This window comes from Ceratotherium simum, chromosome 7, assembly GCF_057802395.1.
Source record: "Ceratotherium simum simum isolate JZ-2026a chromosome 7, ASM5780239v1, whole genome shotgun sequence".
Taxonomy (NCBI): Eukaryota; Metazoa; Chordata; class Mammalia; order Perissodactyla; family Rhinocerotidae; genus Ceratotherium; species Ceratotherium simum.
In genome coordinates, this window is record NC_141906.1 from 61,323,654 (window position 1) to 61,335,884 (window position 12,231).

The following is a 12,231-nucleotide window of genomic DNA, read 5'->3' on the forward strand; positions in this document are numbered from 1 at the left end:
CAAAGCCATCTGAGGCATAGATGTTATTACTACTTTATAGATGAAGAAACTGAGGCTTAGGAATTTAAGCAGCTAACTCAAGGTCAAAGAGCCCGTGAGTGGCAGAAGCAGGATGCAAACATAAATATATTTTATGTGGATATTTCTGATTCCAAATTCTGTGCTCTTTCCTAGGGCATCTTAGTTACCATCTGAGCCGTTTTACAGATAAGAGAACCAATAATTTGTTTCTTCTGTCCTTTGACAGATAAGAAAACTGCAGCCCAGAGTAGTTAAGTGTCTTCACAAAGTCACACAATTATTTAATGCCGCAGAATTCAAAACCACTTTTCTGCAATGGATTTGCTGCCAGAACACAGGTATGATGAAAACCACCACTAAATCTAAGCAAAAATGGGAAAGGGAAAGACTCATGTCAGTATTGTCTTCGCTGGACATGTAGATTAGGGCAAGTCTACTACCAGTGGCCATCCAATCTACAAATGTGGTGGAATCAACAAAAGAACCATAGAAAATTTTGAGAGGAAGGCTGCTGAGATGGGAAAAGTCTCCTTCAAGTTTGCCTGGGTCTTGGATAAACTGAAAGTTGAACGTGGGCATGGTATCACCATTGATATCTCCCTGGGGAAATTTGAGACCAGCAATGATGTGCCCATCATTGATGCCCCAGGACACAGAGACTTTATCAAAAACATGATTATAGGCACATCTCAGACTGACTGTGCTGTCCTGATTGTTGCTGCTGGTGTTGGTGAATTTGAAGCAGTTATCTCCAAGAATGGGCAGATCTGTGAGCATGCTCTTCTGGCTCACAAAATGGGTGTGAAACCACTAATTGTTGATCATAACAAAGTGGATTCCACTGAGCTATCCTATAGCCAGAAGAGATACGAAGAACTTGCTAAGGAAGTCAGCACCTACATTAAGAAAATTGGCTATAACCCCAACACAGTAGCATTTGTGTCAATTTCTGGTTGGAATGGCGACAATGTGCTGGAGCCAAGTGCAAACATGCTCTGGTTCAAGGGATGGAAAGTCACCCACAAAGATGGCAATGCCAGTGAAACCACGCTGCTTGAAGCTCTAGATTACATCCTGCCATCAACTCGTCCAACTGACAACCCACTGCATCTGCCCCTACAGACGTCTACAAAATCAGTGGTGTTGGTACTGCCCCTACGGAGACTGGTATTCTCAAACCCAGCATAATGGTCACCTTTGCTCTAGTCAATATTACAACTGAAGTCAAGTCTGTTGCAATGCACTATAAAGCTTTGAGTGAAGCTCTTCCTAGGGACAATGTGGGCTTCAATGTCAAGAACGTGTCTGTCAAAGATGTTCATCCTAGCACCATGGTGGTGACAACAAAAATGACCCACCTGGGGCCGCCCCATGGCATAGCGGTTAAGTGTGCACGCTCCACTGCTGGTGGCCCGGGTTCAGATTCTGGGCACACACCGACACACCGCTTGTCAGGCCATGCTGTGGCAGCGTCTCACATAAAGTGGAGGAAGATAGGCAGGGATGTTAGCCCAGGGCCAGTCTTCCTCAGCAAAAAGAGGAAGATTGGCATCAGAAGTTAGCTCAAGGCTGATCTTCCTCACACACACACACAAAAAAATGACCCACCAGTGGAAGCAGGTGGCTTCACAGCTCAGGTGATTATCCTGAACCATCCAGGCCAAATCAGTGCTGGCTATGCACCTGTGCTGGATTGTCACACAGCTCAAGTTGCTTACAGGTTTGCTGAGCTGAAGGGGAAGATTTATTGTCATTCTGGGAAAAAGCTGGAAGATGGCCCCAAATTCTTAAAATCTGGTGATGCTGCCATCGTTAATATGGTTCCTGGTAAGCCCATGTGTGTCGAGAGCTTCTTTGACTATCCTCCTCTGGGTCTTTTTTGCTGTTCGTGACATGAGACAGACAGTTGGCTGCGGGTGCCGTCAAAGCGGTAGACAAATGCTTGCTGGAGCTGGCAAGGTCACCCAGCCTGCCCAGAGAGCTCAGAAGGTAAATGAATATTATCCCTAATACTGGCCACTCCAGTTTTAGTGGCGGAAGAACAGTCTGAGGACTGTTTATCTCTATTGGCCATTTAAGTTTAATAGTAAAAGAGTGGTTAATGATAATGCATCATAAAACTTGCAGAAGGAAAGGAAAATGTTTTGTGGACCATTTGTTTTGTGTGTGTGTGTAAGTTTTAAGTTGTTAGTTTTTAAAATCAGTACTTTTTAATGGAAACAACTTGACCAAAAATCTGTCACAAAATTTCGAGATCCATTAAAACAAAGTTTAATGAGAAACCTGTGTCTTCTTTTCGTCAACACTGTTAAATTCCTATAGTACTACCTAGGTAAAAGAGTTGCCCATAATCTGTTTCTGGTATTCCATCTGCTGAAACTTCAAAATTTGATAATTCTGGGTTAAAATTTTTTTCTAGGTGGGAATTTTGTTTTTTTTCATCTTATCTAAGAGGAAGAATAATCTATATTTTCAAGGACATAGTGAAAAGCTATGGGAGGGGGTCTGTTAGGTGCAACGCTTCATAGGTTAGGACAAGCAAAGAGTATCTTTGTTTATAGGTAAGCTACTTATATGGAGGCCAAATTCTGTAATATTAAAGTTCATGTGTTGCATGTAAAATTTTTTTGTAGTTACATCATTATTGAGTACATTTATTGGTATAATTTCAAACCTTAGTTTCCCAGTTATTGGAATATGTATTCTCACATTTACAAATAATGAAGTCGTTTAAAGAACGTAAAGTGTGAGGCTTAAATAGCATTGAGGACTGCCCTGCTCGAGTTCGTTGTATCTAGATTCTAGGGAAAATAAAGATACTGGAAGTTGAAGGAAAAAAAAAAGAATTCAAATGTAGAACTTCTAATTTCCTCTCCAGGACTCTGTCCATTATGCAGATGACTGTAACAGTCTTCTAGGTCCAATGTTTATCATTCTTTAATATCATTTGTAACCTTTGTTGAGCATTTACTGCTTAATCTAGATGACGTCCAAGGTCATCCTGTCTCTGAAAATCTAGACAAGAGTACTTCTGGTCTCCAACACACCTTGTGTTGAAAGTCCAATCCCCTGTCCAAGACTTCTGTGTATTCCTCAGGGGCTGATGTTCTCATGACCATCTCTCGCTTCAGCTGACTTCTTGTTCTCCACTTGGCATCTTGCAACTTTTTCTGTATTGCCACCTGCGTTCTTGAACGACCTTCTTTAGTTTTACACACAAACAACAACAAAAAATTATTCACACAAAGCCTTTGTGTAGCAGATTTTACAGCAAGTTTAGAGAAATTAAGAAATAGATGGGGTTTGCACTGCTGACCCATAAGCAATTAGAATTGAATAATACTCATCCTGTTCTATAAAGTCTTTCGGCTGATTTCCCATGTTGCTCAGACATTCTCTCTCCTTTCTGTCCCCTCCCACCACCACCAACGTTTTTCTAAATGCAAAGTAATTCTATCCTCCATTTGTTCTGCCCCCGACTTCTGAATCCCACCGTGGGCCTATGTTTTCCTACTCAAATGCTCCAAGGTACTTTCTTTTTTAAAACCATTCATTCCCAAAAGGAATCCTACTATTAACTATTTAAAAAAATATATATTTTTTAACATCCACCCACTATACCACATGTTCTGTGGAGTGTACAAGAAGAAAACCTGCTCTGAAAGAGTAACTAATCTAATAGGGAAAAAAATGCACATAACTCAAATTCCTCTTGGGCCTCACAACTCCATGAAGACAATGAGATCACACAGTATTTAACGATTCAGCCTCTACAACATGCTCACCTCCCCCCAGGAGCCCCTGGCTTCATGTCCTGAATATAACGTGAAGATATGAAGAAGGCTGATACAGAAGAAACTCAGCCGATACAACTAGGAAAATGATATAACTTACAATTAGAGGAGGAAAGATGTCTGAAGGCTGAAGAAGGGAGTTACTAGAATGACCATGGGCGAAGAATGGCCCACCTGGGGTTTAAGTCAGCTATTTAGGTTTCTGAGCATGAGTCACTAGGCTCAATGGTAACAGCTTCTAAATGTTCGTTTGTTGAGTCTATTTTAGTTTTACCAACCCCCCCCCAAAAAAATCTCGGTTTATCTGGGGTTTCCATTTCTGACCAAACAGAAAGTATTAACACTCAGAAAGCAACTGACAATGGAAATCCCTTTAACTTCTTATTACTACATTTCTGTTATAAGCAATGAGAAAAACTGGTCAAGTCAGTGCAAAGTCAGTTTTGCAAAATATGTTTTAAATAATGCTGCTACCACAAGTCCTCCATCCCTTATCCACAATTCCAAAATCCAAAGAGCTCTGAAATTCTAAAGTGTTTTATTCGTAAAGTTTCTAGCAATGTCATTTGGTGGCAAAACCTGCACTGCCCAGGTGTGAGTCTACTCGTAGTCTATCTTCATCCCGCTTCCTGGGGGTAACCGTGTGTTTCCTACAGAAATAATGAAAATGCTTGACTACAAGGTGCTCTTCCAGCCACACTGAGGGAGGTACGTCAAGTATGGAGTGCAGGATCCACTTTTTCCAAAGTTTAAGACATTCGGAATTCCAAAACACATCTGGCCCCAAGGGTGTCAGATAAGTGTTGTGTACGTGTATTGGCATGTGCTAGAGGAACCTGAGGGCAAAGTGTGGGGAAGTAATAACAAATGAGGGAAACTGGTATGGTTCCAGGGGCCCTATTTCCAGAAGGCCTAATTGGAATATGTGGTCTGTCAAAGGGAAAGAATACACACTAGATACAGGACTGTGGTGTACACATGTAGAGTCATGCAGAAGTTGTGGCGAGTGAGAATATTTGGGAAACCCTGTTAAGTGGTGCTTCAGCCACAGCCAGGCCCACCTGTTAGGGCCCCTGTCCAGCTACTCACCACCACATACTACGCAGGCTGATGGGGGCAGGACGATAAGATCATAAACATTCTGGTGGAAGTTTTCCAAGCTCCTCCTTTTTATTATAAGAAATCTGATCATTCGAGTTATTGTTTTCTCAGTGTTCATTTAATTTTCAGAATGGGGATTATTTTAAAAAGAAAAAAGACAGGAGTCTTTTACTCAAGTGGTTCTCAAACTTGGTAGCAGATCAGAAACACTTGGGAAGCTTTTTAAACTATGGATCCCACAGCCTGTCCCAGACCCACTGAATAAGGAGCTCCTCAAGAGGTTCCAAGGCACGTGGAGTTTTCAGAGTGCCCCCAGGTAATTTTGATGTGTAGAGAAGGTTGAGACCTATGGCCCCTTAGAATTTTTTTTTTTTTAATTTTTGAAGAGAGAAAGAAAAAGACCTTTTCCTTATTTCTACATGAGGAATGAAAGTGCCTAAGATCCAGAAAAGCCCAAACAGGGTGGTGAGTACGCTATACAGTTCTTGTTTTAATCACATGTGCTAACCACATAAAGGAAGTCTCATTTCTGCAAAAGCTATCAGTTTCTCTTTCATACTTATTGTTTGCAATCCCAGACATATTAAACAATTTTGGGCCAATGATTTCATTTTCCCCACGCCTGAGGCCATGTATGTACCCTCCATTTATGTACCATCAAGGATTAAGGGAATGTCCGCTATACGTCTGAAGGAAAACCAGCATCCCAGAAATTCTCTGGTGTGTTGGATGGAATGTAGCAGAATCGGTGTCTTGACAGAAAGCCAACTTCTTTTCTCTTTCTTCTGCTGGAATATCTACACAATAAATTTCACATTCCTTATATGTATGCGCAAGCGATTTAGTTCTCTCTTTTTTTCTGAACCACCTCGAAATGAAGAAAACGTTGCAAGCTAGTCTCTCTCTTATCTTCTTGAAATATGACTCCACAAATGCTTCCCCTTTGATTGTATCATGTTTATCACCATGAGTGTTTGGTGTCTTTGTGATAGCTGACAATTCCTCCTCTTCATCCACTACTTGGGGGAAATGATCTGCCAAACAGGATTTATATTCATCATGTGTTGCTCAGTCAAATGTATCTTCCCAGCTATCATTTTTCTCTTTCCTTTTGGATTTTTTCTCCTTTCTCCTCCTTCAGGTCTCCTTCTCAGAGAGGCTGCCTTGATCCCTTGTTTAAACTGGGTTCCCTGTTAACAGTTTCTCAGAACACAATGTGCTTTTCTTTCATAGCACTCATCACAATTTAATTAAATGTTTGTCTCTGTGCTTATTTATTGAATGTTTATTTTTCTACTAGATGATAGGATATTTGAGGTCAGGAACCAAGTCTATTTTTTGTTGTTTAGTTCAGTTTGGTTTTTGTTATTATTTTTTGGTTTGGGGTGTTTGTTGGGGTTTGGGGTTTCTTTTTGGTGTTGGTGGGGGGAGTCCTTTCCTTTTTTTTTTTAAATCAGTGTCTAATGCTAAGACATAGTGGATGATAAATAAATATTTATTCAATCAATGAATTAAATACCCCAAAGACTCAAATAGGCTGGGGCCATTCGCTATAGTCACCAGAAGGTCACTGGAGGCTTTATGAAAAGCTGTCAGTAAAAGCAGAGATAACTGGAAACCAGAAAGCAGCAGATTAAGAAAGGCTGGGAGCCCCGGGAAAGGAGGCAGAGTGCACTCACATCTGCATAGCTGGACTTGCAGTTATCGTGGTAAAACAAAAGTGTTCAAAATGCAACACTCTGACCAATGAGTTACGCCTAACGTGAACATTTATTTCTTTTCTTTTTTTTTTTTTTTTTTTGTGAGGAAGATCAGCCCTGAGCTAACATCCATGCTAATCCTCCTCTTTTTGCTGAGGAAGACCGGCCCTGAGCTAACATCTATTGCCAATCCTCCTCCTTTTTTTTTCCCCTAAGCCCCAGTAAATAGTTGTATGTCATAGTTGCACATCCTTCTAGTTGCTGTATGTGGGACGTGGCCTCAGCATGGCCGGACAAGCGGTGCGTTGGTGCGCGCCCGGGATCCGAACCCGGGCCGCCGGTAGCAGAGCACGCGCACTTAACTGCTAAGCCATGGGGCCTGTCCGAACATTTATTTCAGAGTTGCACATACCATATTTATATAATTGTGATTCAGAACGAATACTTTGATGATGCTTTATTTGCTGTGGCAAAGGATTAATTGCGGCTTATTTTGTTGGCATTTATTTAAATGTCAGTAAAACTCTTTCCCACAGATATTAAATTTTATAATTAATCATTCATAAAGCCTTCTTTAATCAACTTATCCTTAAGTATTTCAAATTCTTGTCAGGCCCATTCATGTCCCTTGTGATGACGTAAGAATTGGTTTTAGGTGATAAGTTGACTATATTCTCCCGGAGTACATTTTTCTTAAGAGTTTGAAGACATTCATCTACATTAATCTGAGTTATCATGCAGTGGGGCCTAAGCCACAGTAAACACAGTATGATGAGTAGCGTCCGTCAACCCCAATGGCAAGTCATGTCAAGCATTCTCAAGTTCCTTGCATTTTTACGACAAGTAACACAAATTGATCCACACATTCAGTGTGTCGGTCAACCAATACTTGTGCGAGTGCCAACCATAAGTCACATCTGGGAATAAAATGATATATAACACTATGATATATAATATGATATAATATATAGCACTATGTCTGCCCTCATGGAGTTTATAGTCCAAGTGGAGAGACAGACGTGAAAGCAAATAGGAGCAGTAAAGATTTACAGCAGCTATGATGGAGGCAAGTATAATTTATAGAGGAAAAAGGTGGAGTTTCGGGTGATAGGGGGGTCAGAACATCATCCTGACTTGAGCTGTATCTTAAAAACTGAGTAAATGAGGAGATGGGAGTGGGAGGAGCAATGGGGAGAAGGGGTGGTCCAGATATGACGAAGAAATGGATCAAAGACCCAGAGGCATGAAACAACACGGCGCCTTGAACGTGCTAGTCATTAGGCGTCTTGCAGGTCATTAGGCACGGAGTGGGGCTCATTGAGAAATGAGACTGGAGAGGCAAGGAGAGACCAGATCATGGAGGGTCTTGTGTGCTATGCCGAGAAATTTAGATTATATTCTGTTGGCAATATAGTGCCTCCGGAGTGTTTTAAGCAGGGAGTGGCTTGGTGAGATAAATATTTTGGAGAGTTCACTCTGGCAGTTGTTTAGAGATTGAATTAGAAAGTTTCAGGCCTGGAGACATTTTATTCATTCATTCAAACATTTTTTTAAGTACCTTTTAAGTGACAGATACTCTCTTAAGCTCTAGGACAACAGCAATGAACCAAAAAGACAAGATCTCTGCTCTCACAGATCATTCTAGCAGAGGCATATAGACAATAACCAGACAAATGAATAGATAAACAAGAAAAATAGAAGATAGCATTAAGCACTGTGCAAAAATGAAAATAGGCTGACATAAGAGAGAGTGTCCAATTGCTACTTTAAATTGTGTGGCTAAGAAAGACCTTCTGAGCAGAATCTGAATGACAAGAAAAAAGTCACTCTATGATTGTGAGGTAGAACATTCCTGGCAAAGGGTACAGCTGGTGCAAAATCCCTAAAATGGAAAAAGCTTAGACAGCTCAAGAAATGCAAAGAAGGCCAGTGTGCCCACTGAGTAGCAGCAAAGAGGTGAAGGGTAAGTGAGTAGGCTTAATAGGTAGACCCAGATGAGAATTCCAAGGCCATGTGACCCGGGACAATGTGTTTGGATTTTACTTTAAGGGCCATGGGACGTCACTACATGGTTTTAGTTAGGCAAGTGGTATGGTCAGGTGTATATTTTTAAATGATCACTGGCTGCTTTGTGGAAGATGGACAGGAGTAGAAGTAGAGAGAAGTCAGAAAGCTATTGTAGTAGTCCTCGTGGGAGAGATCAGGGTGGACGAGTGATGGCAGTGGAAATGGACAGAAGCAGATGGAATTGGGATACGTCTGCATGTGGAGCTAAAAAGGACTTAGTGGTGGATTCAATATGGGGAACAAGAGAAAAAGTAGAATCAAAGAATACTGCCAAATGCTTGGCATGTGCAGTGGATGAATGGTGGTAGTGTTTATTGGACCACATTAAACTTGAGATAACTATTGCATCCAAGTGGAGATGACAAGTTGGCAAATGGGTGTACAAGTCTGGAGTTCCAAAGAGAGGTCTGAGCTATAAATAATGAAGATTTGGAAGTCACCCCCAAGCAGTGTTTCTAAAGCCCGGGGACTTGGTGGGACACCGGGGAGATGGTGTAACTGGAGGAGAGGAGGGTACCTAAGAACAAGCTCTGGGTGTTGAGAAGGAGTTGTAAATATAGTAGTCTCCCCTTATCCACAGGGGATACATTCCAAGACCCCCAGCGGATGCCTGAAACCTCTGATAGTACAGATCCTATATATACTGTTTTTTTTCCTATACATACATATTTGAGATGCAACAGCAAAACTACCACAAATTTCTTTTTTCTTCTTCACAATTCCAGGCATAGAAGATTTGTTCTTACCATAGATCTTAGCAACTTCAACATACTATTTTTTCTCTCCTTATTAAGTCAAGAACTTTTCACCTTTTCACTTAAAGGAAGCAGTTTTACGGCTTCTCTTTGGCATATATGAATTGCCAGCATCACTACTCTTGCGCTTTGGGACCATTATTAAGAAATATAAGGGTTACTTGAACACAAGCACTGAGACAGACATATCATGACAGTCGATCTGATAACTGAGAGGGCTACTAAGTGACTAACGGGTGGATAGCGTATACAGCATAGACAAGCTGGACAAAGGGATGATTCATGTCCCCGGCGGGATGGAGTGGGACAGCACAAGATTTCATCACCCTGCTCAGAACAGCGCACAATTATAACTTATGAATTGTTTATTTCTGGGATTTTCCATTTAATATTTTTGGACCACAGTTGACCGCGGGTAACTGAAACCAAAGAAAGCAAAACTGCAGATAAGGGGGGCTACTGTGTGGTTAAAAAAAGATACCGCGGCACCATAGAAGCCAAGAAAAGAATGGACGGCCTTAGAATACGATTGTAAGCAAAAAGTAAGATACCATGATAATAGGCAGAGCTTCTTGTACAAGAGCCTGGCTTGTCCACGTCTCTCTCGTTTGTCTCTGAAAACTTGGTGCTATCAGAGTATCCGGCAGAGAGTAGTAATAAAATAAATCTTTCTGAGCCTAAAGTTCAGGCAAGAGGTCTGGGTTGGAGGTTAATATAGATGTGGGAAACTTTGAAATTGAGGTCATGGTAGTGGGCAAGTGACACTACCCAAGATTGCTGTAGAACAGGACAAAAGCCAAGGGCAGACAGAACCCAGAAAATAACATCTAAAGAATGTTTCGCAATGGAACATTTAGCAACATTTAGCAATGGAAACAGAGAAGGAACATTCAGAAAAACAGAATTGGAGCCAGGAGAGCATTATTATGGGGGAGCTGTGTGAAATGCTACAGACATACACAGAGTCCACTAGCAGACAGTGGAGAACAGTAGGGTAATATAAACAAAGAGAATCTTGGTTGTAGTGGGGGAAGAAGAGGGAAAAAGGTGAGGAAAGTAACTTTGGACTATTCTTCCAGGAAATGGGGAGTTATTGTTTAATGAGTATAGAATTTCAGTTTTGCAAGATGAAAAGAATTTTGGAGATTGGTTGCACAACAATGTGAATGTGCTTAACGCTACTGAGCTGTACACTTAAAAATGGTTAAGATGGTAAGTTTTATGTTATATGTATTTTACCACAATTAAAAAATTTTTTAAATGCAGATGAACAGCAAAGGTAGAACCATCAAGAGACTGATGAAAAGAGACTCTCTTGTTCTGAGTTGGAGAAAAGGAGATGAATCGAATGCTGATAGGATAAGTTTGTAGATATCAGCACAGAAAATGGAGGGAAGGGAGTACAGTAACCTCATTTTTCTCTAAAAGTGTAAGGTGAGGTCATCAGTGGGAACAGGAGGGCAGGCAGAAATTACTCCAATCTCAGTTATCCGTGATGTTTGAAAAAGAGAATAGTGAGATCATTTCACAGAGGAACCAAACCTTATTTTTGCCCTCTCCTCTCCTGCTAGACACTTTTTCCCCCAGGTGTATAATGTGTTATTCTAGTCAGTTACTGAGAACAATGAGTCTCATTTCAGAGATAAATACAAAATCTTGAATTTGAAATTATTCAGACTTATATCCAACTCAGCATCCAAATAGTTCTTTTGTTCTGGTTGAACAGTATCAATAAGATCGTGACTTCCACAGACAAGTCATTTTGAAAATTTGTTTATTAACAGTTCAACTTGCAATCTCAGGATGATCTTAAACAAATCTAGAGGCATAAAAAAGGAATACTAGTCATTTTTATTTTAAATATGAATCGCTTATAATATCTGAGTTGCGTGCATTCATTTTATAATCTCATAAAAGAAGCACTCATCATATCAAAAAAAAAAAAAAAAACACCAAAAATACCTGCAGTGAAATATCCTGGCACAATGTTACTCTGTGTTGCCCCCTTGATTATTAATGCCAGTGAGAACAGGAACAGAGCAGATGTGCCCGAACCTTGCCTGGCATTTAATTTATTAAATTAATTTATAAAATACTACCTGGCAGTAATATTTTACTTGCTTGTCAAATTTTCTGTCTCTATATATACAGGCTTGAATTTTAAAAAGAACAGTGTATAGCTACAACTATTTTATCAAAGAAGTGTTTACAATATTTTTGTTTTATTTATAAATATTTCAGTATGTATTTCTAAAAGCTAGGAGCTCATTTTTTGTAACACAGCAGTACTATTATCACATCTAAAAAAATTAACAATTCCTTAATCTCATCAAATCTCCACTCAGCATTTAAACATAACAATGTATTTTCCAGTAGTTTGAATGAGGACCCAAATAAGCTCCATATATTGCAATCGGTTGATATGTCCTCTAAATCTCTTTCAATCTATAGGTTCCTTTTCCATCCTTCATTTTTTTTTCCAAGCCTGTTTTTTTAGATTGAAATTGAACAACGGGTCAGAAACTATTCAAGATGCCTAATGGATATTACCCTATTTATTAATCACCAGAACCCCTTGCAAGTAGATGCTATAATTACCTAGATACAAGATCAAGAAATGAAGGCTTAGAAAAATGAATACACTAGCAGTGGCACAACTGTGTTTAAGTCTGCAGAGCTACTTGACTCCAAAGCCACGTTCTTTCTGCTAACTACAGCCTCCCAAGTCACCAAGTCATTTGGGCCTCCAAAACCTAAGACGACCTCTGTTTAATTTTGAAATGCTATTTAAGC

At 40.2% G+C, this 12,231-nt stretch overlaps 1 pseudogene; it reads left to right on the forward strand.

The window, feature by feature from the left end:
• Window positions 1–393: 393 nt before the first annotated feature.
• Window positions 394–2,031, forward strand: LOC101389877 (elongation factor 1-alpha 1-like; annotated as a pseudogene).
• Window positions 2,032–12,231: the final 10,200 nt, after the last annotated feature.